The sequence below is a fragment of the Rhinatrema bivittatum genome, chromosome 8 (assembly GCF_901001135.1).
Source record: "Rhinatrema bivittatum chromosome 8, aRhiBiv1.1, whole genome shotgun sequence".
NCBI lineage: Eukaryota > Metazoa > Chordata > Amphibia > Gymnophiona > Rhinatrematidae > Rhinatrema > Rhinatrema bivittatum.
In genome coordinates, this window is record NC_042622.1 from 179,446,488 (window position 1) to 179,455,639 (window position 9,152).

Here is a 9,152-nt window from a genome sequence, read left to right on the forward strand (position 1 = left end):
ACTGGAGCGGACTGGGAGGGATCAGGGAATAGGGCCGATTGCGTCGGCGCACACAGGTTGTAAAATACCCCCCACTTGCATGCGTGATTCGGCAATCGCGTGCACATGTGCGTGCCGATATAAAATCGTGCAAGCGGGTAGCAGGTTTTATAACGTGCACATTGACATGCGCGTTTCATAAAATCTCCGTATCCTTGTGTGCGCGCCGGCAACCGCGTGCGCATGGACGCCCACATGCAGGTTTCAGATTTATGTGCGTGCGTCCCTGTGCGCGCACTCCCCGGCGCGCATACGTGGACGCACCGATTTTATAACATGCGCGCGCCGGCATGCACATGCCATAAAATCCAGGGGCCCACGCGTACATGCGCGCAGGATTTTATAATCCGCGTGCGCATGCGCGGGGGACTTATGCAATTTTTGTGCGGCGACGCATCCCAGCCTTCCTCAGATCCCTCCCCCCCCCTACCTAACCTCCCTCCCCGCCCCCTATCCCTATACTATCTAACCCCTGATGTTTTGTTTTACCTTTGCTACGGCCACTGTATGGCAGCTGTACCGGCAGCCCCGCCCCTCCCCGCTTCCCCGGACCACCCCTTTCTCATGGCCCGGCACTTATTTGTGTATCGGGGTTTACGCGCGTGGCTGGGTCCATTTGAAAATTCGCCCGGCGCACTTAAGGCCCAGCCACGTGCATAAACCCCGGGATTTACCCACGCCGGGTTTTTTAAATCCACCTGCTAGTGTATTAGCATCGCACGTCATCCCATGTGCCACATTTTGAATCTTGGTTTCTATGAGATTGTTAACAATCCTGGATGAACCGTGCAATTTGGGGATTTAATGCTGTTTCATTGTAACTCTTTAAGTTAATTAGAGTTTCTCACAACCTCTGGGCTCCCTCCCAACATAGTTTTCAAGATACACGGCCCGTGTCCGGGTGGGGGGGTGGACGACGACGACCGTTGATTTCTTGATACGAACATTCTGGCTTGATGCTGACCTACTAAATATTTTTCTTTCCTAAATATGATAAAACTTTTTGTTAATTGAACTATATGGACATTATGAAACTATTTATGCCTCACCTTATCTGGAGACAACCATTATGTTACAGGGAGGACGCCCCCAAAGCGGTTCTGGATGCCGATCAAGATTTTACCAAGTTCCCTGCTGGATTCCCTGTCTAGTTCAAATGCACAAATCTTGAAGCTCAAGTGTGGATAAGTCGTGCAGAAATATGACATGGGACAGGGTGTGGAGGTCCTAAATTGGCCCACCGGACGCTTTGCAGCTTGCATGCTTGGAAGGAACCTTTCATGACCTGACACTGTCTGGATTAGATTCCTGGGTATTTAGTGTTTAACAGACTAGTTATTCTCAAGAGCCTTAAGTTATGAAAAATCTAGCTTTGATGCAATTCATATAAATATAATTGTTTAAGAATACTTTTCATAGTACATTTATTTTACAGTAGCAGTAAAACAATACAGCAGTATGTGCTCTGGAATAGTATATAGGTAGATATAGTTATATCCTGCCTTTATACCATACTAATAATAATAATAAGCATAAGAAGACTATAACTGTCCTTGTGGTCAGGTCTAAATGGGTTCTGCCTTGTTGACATTCAAGCACGATGACTTTTTCCTAAAATGTACCTATAAATTACTTATTACTTTACCATTCTTATTTTAAAGGGCAAAATAAAGGCTTTGGTGTGTGAAATTTCAAATTAGGCTCGTTGTACTTGGATTTGGGACTTTAATTCTAATCTTTATAGAAACCATGTACCATTTTGTGCAGATAAATGCCCTCTATACTACTAGTGCATTCAAGTGGACTAACACGGCAAGCACGCTACTTTATACACTACAGTGTGAGGCATATATTTCATCACCATGGACAGCGGCATTCAGGCTTCCTCAAGGCAAGCTGCTACAGGGGACTCCCGCTGTTTCTCCTGGCATGTGAGATCATTGTGATGGGAAGAGGTAAGACTACAAACAGACTACAAACTTTCCTTGGGCCACACTTTGCATGGTCACATAGACAACCAAATTACAGATTGAGTTCCTTGCATTATGGTTCGATAACCCACAACACTTTGAAGATCAGGGAACGATGAAAAAATCATGGGATATAGGTGGAAAGGAATTATTAGTAGATACAGTGGCATTGCTTTAGCTTTACAGTTTTTCATTTTATTCTGGATTCTGAATGATTACTGCTACAAGGAAAACATGCCTGGATTCATGTGGGTGGGGGTTAGTTAACAGATTAGATTATGATGTCCACATTGCCAAGGATGGATCCCAGCTGCCAGCCATACAGTGTGACTGTATGTAAGATATTACCCTAAACAGAAGGCTTGGGGGGGGGGGGGGAGGAGCCTGCTTGGAGTGGCAGTGGCTACTACGATTACTAAGGCTGCGGGTAATCATTGCATTCAGGCCGATGCAATATCGGCACATGTTAAACGGACGCTCATGATTGAGTGTCTGCTCTCTTAACGCGTGCCGCTCCACCTCTCCTGAGCACCTGATTGAATATTTAAATCGGCTGCTGCAGGAAAAAAGGAGGCAGCTAGGGAGAATGTTGCGTCCCTAGCGCCTCCTCGGCATTGAGCGCCCAGGAGAGAGGTGGCTGTCGACGGGTTAGGGAAATAGATGCTTGTAAAATTGAACGTCCCTTTTACTAACCTGACCGCCGGCACACTTTTTTTTTTTTCTGTTGTCCGTTTTTAGGTTCCTCCGATTTAATACCGCCACAATATTAAGTCGGAGGAACTACAGAAAAGCAGTATTTTCTGCTTTTCTGTAAACTTTTTGGGCTCCTCAAGAATTAACGCCTGATCCGCAGTTAGCTACGCGCCCTGTTCGATGCGTGTTTTGGATGTGCTGACCCTCATTTTGCGTCGGGGGGATATGGACGCACATCCGAAACGCGCGTCTAATCGCGTGTTGAGCCGTGCGCTGCGGCCAGCGCATGGTACTCCGACGGCCTGAATGTGTCTGGCACGTGAGATACAATGATCTCACCCAGAGCAGAGGGAGGGGCTGCAGGTAGTGAGGGAGGAGTGCCGACATCCAAAACATGGGGCCAGTGAGAGTAATGGTAGCGCAGGCAAGGGAGAGGCTGGTGGGAGTCTCCTGGCATCCACCAGTGAAAGGGTGGCAGCCACACAGGCAGCAGAACAGCTGGTGGGGATTTCCTGGCCCCACCAGCAAAATGAAACAACAGGAAAAAAAGAAAAAGATACCCGCAGAAGAAGAGCCGGTGAGGTTTCCCAACCTATAACAGTGCAGCACATAAAGAGAAACACTGCAGGCATCAGAAGGGCTGCTGGGTGTTCCCAGGCCCAGCAACTACTGATGATGTTGGGGCCCGGGTGGGAAGGTTCTAGGAAAGGGGAGGACCAGAGTTGATGAAGGGGGATGGAGGGGGAGAGGCAATGGGAAAGGGATGGGAGCAGAGGGAGAGGAGAGGGGAGAGTTAAAGGGGAGGGGACTGCGGAGAGAGGAGAGGAAAAGGGGAGCGAGCTGGGGAGCAGAGAGAGGGACAGGGGCAGTGGGATTTGGGGAGGAAGAGGAGGGGCACATGGGAGGAAGGAGAAGAGTGCACATCCTCCCCACAACACCTCCACTATCCCACATGCATACACTCTCCATTCTGTCACCAATCCACACACGCATGTACCCCCACCCTACACACACACTCCCACACACAAGCCCCATACATCTGCACTTGGACCGGTGCTTTTTAATATATTTATAAATGATCTGGAAAGGGGTACAGTGAATGAGGTGACCAAAGTTGCAGAATGACACAAAATTATGCAGAGTAGTTAAATCTCAAGCGGATTGTGATTAATTGCAGGAGGATCTTGCGAGACTGGAAGATTGGGCATCCAAATGGCAGATGAAATTTAACGTGGACAAGTAAAAAGCGATGCATATAGGGAAAAATAACCCTTGCTGTAGTTACACGATGTTAGGTACTATCTTAGGAATTACCACCCAGAAAAGAGATCTGGGCGTCATAGTGGATAATACATTGAAATCATCGGCCCAGTGTGCTGTGGCAATCAAAAAAGCAAACTGAATGTTAGGAATTATTAGGAAGGGAATGGAAAATAAAATGATGGATGTCATAATGCCTCTGTACCGCTCCATGGTGAGACCGCACCTTGAATACTGTGTTCAGTTCTGGTCACCTCTTCTCAAAAAGGATATAGCTGCACTGGAGAAGTGCAGAGAAGGGCGACCAAAATGATAAGTGGCATAGAATGGCTGCCCTATGAGGAAAGGCTGAAGAGGTTAGGGCTGTTCAGTTTGGAGAAGAGACGACTGAGATGAGATATGATAGAAGTCTACAAAATCATGAAAGGATTTGAACAAGTTAATGTAAATCAGTTATTTACTCTCTCAGATAATATAAGGACCAGAGGACACTCCATGAAGTTAGCAAGTAGCTCATGTAAAACAAATCGAACAAAATTCTTTTTCACTCAGTGCATAGTTAAACTCTGGAATTTGTTGCCAGAGGATGTGGTTACAGCAGTTAGTGTCACTGAGTTTAAAAAAGGTTTGGATAAGTTCCTAGAGGTTAAATCCATAAACGGCTATTGACAGTAATTAATAAGCAATAGTAGCATGGGATCTTCTTAGTGTTTGGGTACTTGCCAAGTTCTTATGGCCTGGATTGGCCACTGTTGGAAACAGGATGCTGGGTTTGATGGACCCTTAGTCTGACCCAGTATGCCATGTTCTTATGTTCACCCCACACAAACACCCATACCCCCAACACATCCACACACATTCACCCTACTCCACATCTATGTGCTCCATCCCACTCCCACAGATGTGCACCTACATACTGCACACATGTACCCCCAGCCCACACATTCACCCCACGCCACCCACATGCATATCCCTCCCCATCACACACATACACACCTCACCTCACCACCCCACAAACACATGTATATCCCCGCCTCACACATACCCCTACACCCCATATACAAATGCATGCACCCTCATACCCACACATGTACACACCTGCGCTTCCACCCCAACACACACACACCCAACTTCCCTCACAACTCAACTTCTGCTCACATACGCACTCTCATCTCCACCCCTACCTCCCTCCCAATCACCCCCAACTTCTCCATCCATACACACCCCTCATACCCAATCGCTCCTTGACATGCACATCCCACATGCCCAGCCACTCCCCAACATGCATACAAAGCTTCAGTTATTCCCAAACACACACCAGTCACTCACATTAACCCCATAACACATATATAACCCACCCCCTACATCCCCGCACGGAGGAGAGGGGCTGGGGGGTAAAGTTGTGAGAGGGAGATTGTGCACACACCCAACCAGCTCACTCACTCACAGACATGCACACCCCCCCCAATTCATAACAAACACACATACACATGCTCTTACCCCTCCCACACACTCACATATGGTGGCGGGGGAGTCTGTGGAAATTGCAAGGGAGAACAGGTCCATCCACCAACACACACACACCCTCATTCTCACCTTCCCACATCACACACACACACACACACACTGGGGGGAGAGGAAGAAAGTGCACATTCACCCACACGCTCGCACAGGGGAGGAGAGGGAGGGTGAGCAGGTGGATTCCACCCCCCCCAACTCCCAAACGCAGACTCTCCGCTCACCTCCCCATACCACTTACACATCCACCACACACAACCATACCATTCTCAGGCAAGTGGGGAAGAGAGGACTAGAGGAGGAACATGGAGAGGTGCAAGGGGCAATCGCTGAGAGAAAAAGAGACCAAAAAGACCAAAAAAATTGTAAAAACACTTTGCGCTGAAACTGAGAATGCTGTGAACTCAGGGATGAAGAGACCCGCCCCCCTGATGTCATCACGCTCAGCGGCGAGCCGGTAAACGGCCACGTTCCACCAGGCGTCACTCGCCGTGCGTCGCGTGCCAAAGGGGTGCGCCAAAGGGGCACTCCCCTTTGTGCACCCCTTCATGCAATCCTTTGTGCTACGCTTATGTTAATTTCCTTAAGTTTTCCTTTGTTAATTAACCTTTTTCATAGTGTTTAGTAATCCTTTGTTTATTAAATATGTTCAATATATTTGACTTAGGAAACCTATTTTCCTGCATACTCTGTTTTTAATGTAAACCGGTATGATTTGTATCTGATACAAGAATGTCGGTATATAAAAATGCAAAATAAATAAATAAATAAATAAGGGAGAGAAATGCCCATGTGCCTCACACTCTCACACCAACCCAGCAAAACATACCATCTGCACCCCACCCCCACCTGCAACCCCTCCCCTTCACACGCCCTCTGCAAGCCTTCTGACCCCCCCCCCACACACACACACACTCAGAAACTTACCCCCATTCCTCCATCCCCAACAGAGCAAGTACATGACCCCAGTAATGTACGCATCCAGCTTTTTGAAACTGCCACACAATTATGACTTTCTCTTTTATGGGGGTTCCCTTAATTTCCACGCACTCTCAGCCAAGGGAGCAAAAAAAAAAAATAAAAGGAGAGGTGGGGTGGAGAATGCTATAGCTCCCTTTCCGCCTTTCCTTAGAGGCGCTGGCCATCCCCAGCTTGCATTTCCACCTAGGCAGGAGCCTGGAAGTTAGAGCAGAGAGCCCACAGGCAGGGCGCTCGCAGGATTCTCCCGCTCTCTGCCACACTGCTGCCTGGGCTCCCCTAGGTGCGCAGGGCACAGCGCTGTGTGAAGTCCCCGCAGCAGGAACCCCAGCCACCGGCGCTCAGCGATGACGCCACACGAGGCCCCAGCCGCGCACCACAGGATCGCCTCAGCAGCAGGCCTCCCTGCTCGCATGCGGTGCATGTTCCTCCTGCCTTGCTTCCCGATCCTGCTTCGGTTCCTGTCTGCCTTGCCCAGCCTGCCTTGCTCAGTCCCAGTCTGCTCTGTCCCTGGCTTCCCTTCATCCTAGTCCTTCTTTGGTCTATTTGCCACTGACCTCAGCCTTGGACTCGGATCTCTCTCTTGTTTGCCGCCTGCCCTGATCTCAGCTACAAACTCTGTCTTCGCCCCGTTGGCTGCCTGCCTATACCCCCCCTGGCTAGATCCTGGTAATTGTCTCACTGCAGCCTGGCCAGACCTAGGCCTTGACCCGGACTCCTTCTCTATATATGCCCTGTGGAACTCTGATCTGCCGGCCCCTGGAACCCAAAGACCCAACCTGCAGGGAACGGGGCTGGTATAGATGAAGCTCCAGTCTTGTCCCTGTCCAGGGAGTGTTCACCAGCTGTCAGCTTGGGCCTAGTAGCTTTGTCTACTAGGCCGCATCAACCACGCAGCAGCGCAAGGGTCCTCTATCCTTACACAGGGTTGGAGAGCGAAGCAAGCAGGGATGCAGCCCCTAGCATACACTGTATATAGATAGATCGATAGGACTTTTTTTGTTGTCTTGCTCCTTAGTACTTTACCATCATGGCTACATGAGCATAAACAATCTCCTTTTAAATTTGCACCCAGCTCCTTTCCTACATCTAACTGGAAAGCTTTTGCCCAAATGTCCAGTCTTCTATGTCTCCTGCTGTGGCCTGCCAGACAGATCAGGCTATGTGAGCTCCTGCATTTCTGCTAGGACTTCTAATTATTTCTGTACTTGTAGCCTGCCAAATAGACCCAACTGCTAGTTTAGTTGTAGGTCCCGCATGTAGATGTTTGAATCCAGCAGGTTATGATTCACTTAAAAAGGTCATACCATAGGCACAGAACAGAAAAAAAACCCCCTTTTAATAATGGGATCTAATATGCACATATTTTCTTCTGCCTTTGTAAAAAAATAATAATAATAATAAGAAAAGATAACAGGGAAGCCTTTGTGACATGCCTTTTTCTTCAAAATACTGCACAAGGTCAACAGCCACCATTGGCGTTGTATGAGGCAATAATATGCACGGAGAAATCTGTTAGGCGGCTGCCATCTCTCTCTCTCTCTCTCTCTCTCTCCATGCACACACACCACCTCCACACAACTCGTCCCCAGTCCCTTCCAAGGAACACTGCGCTGATTTCCATAAAGCCATGACTGCACCATTCTGATCTCTGCCTGTTGAAATTTGCCCGTAAACTGCCTTGGGCGATATTTTATTTACCGAAAGGGCAGTTTAAAAGCTCAATTAAATAGATAAATACTTGTTTCCTCTTTTAAAGTGCTGCCAGGGCATGGTGCTGACCTACCATTTTGAATATCAGGGCTTCTGCTTGTTGGTGCACCTGTGGCAGTGTGGTCCCAGATCAGCCCATGCGCCGCTCACCCAAGGCTTTTATCCACATCAACTTTTGATATGAAAATTAAAGAAAGTAGGATACAAACATAGAGGGGAAATTTGGAAAAAAAAAAAAAAAAGGAAAGAACCGTCTCGGAAAATACAGCACACGCTTCTATGCCTTGTAAAGAGAGTCGTTACTTAAAATGGGAGCAAGACTTCCTTCCTGACATAGCATCCACTATTATTTGAAGAGGATGCAAAAAAAAGTGAGTGTGTTTGTTTCTCGTGCAGCAAGAATGGTGTCGAAGGGTAAGGTAGACACCGTGTGATGGAGCAGGCACCGTGGTAGCCATGCATTTCCCCATTAAACACCATATACACATTTCTGAGACCACACGAACTTTCTCCCCTGCCTGTATATGTGTGTGTGTGTTTCTCTCTCTCTCTCTATGCGTAGACATACTGTAATTACTTTTACAAATCTCCTTCTCTTAGAGGTTGGCTCCAAGACTGCATTTACTCCAGCCTCCTCCCCTCCCTATATCTTTCATAAACGCACAGCGCCGTCAGGCAGAAGGGACCACTTTAGAGCACGTGCCACATAAAACGAGGGGAGGCTGGAGAATGACTTAAAGGCCAGAAGGTGCACGGGTTCCACCATTCACTTTTCTTCTTTTCTTGTAATGTAGCGAACAAATGGGCAAGCACTGGGATAGAATCTGGACCTCTGAAGTTCACGTGGCCGGAGCGACCAGTGGGCTATGAACCAGGAGACCAGGGTTCGAGTCCCGCTGTCACTCCTTGTGACCTTGGGCAAGTCACTTTACCCTCCATTGCCTCAGGTACAAACTTAGATTGTGAACCCTCTGGGGACAG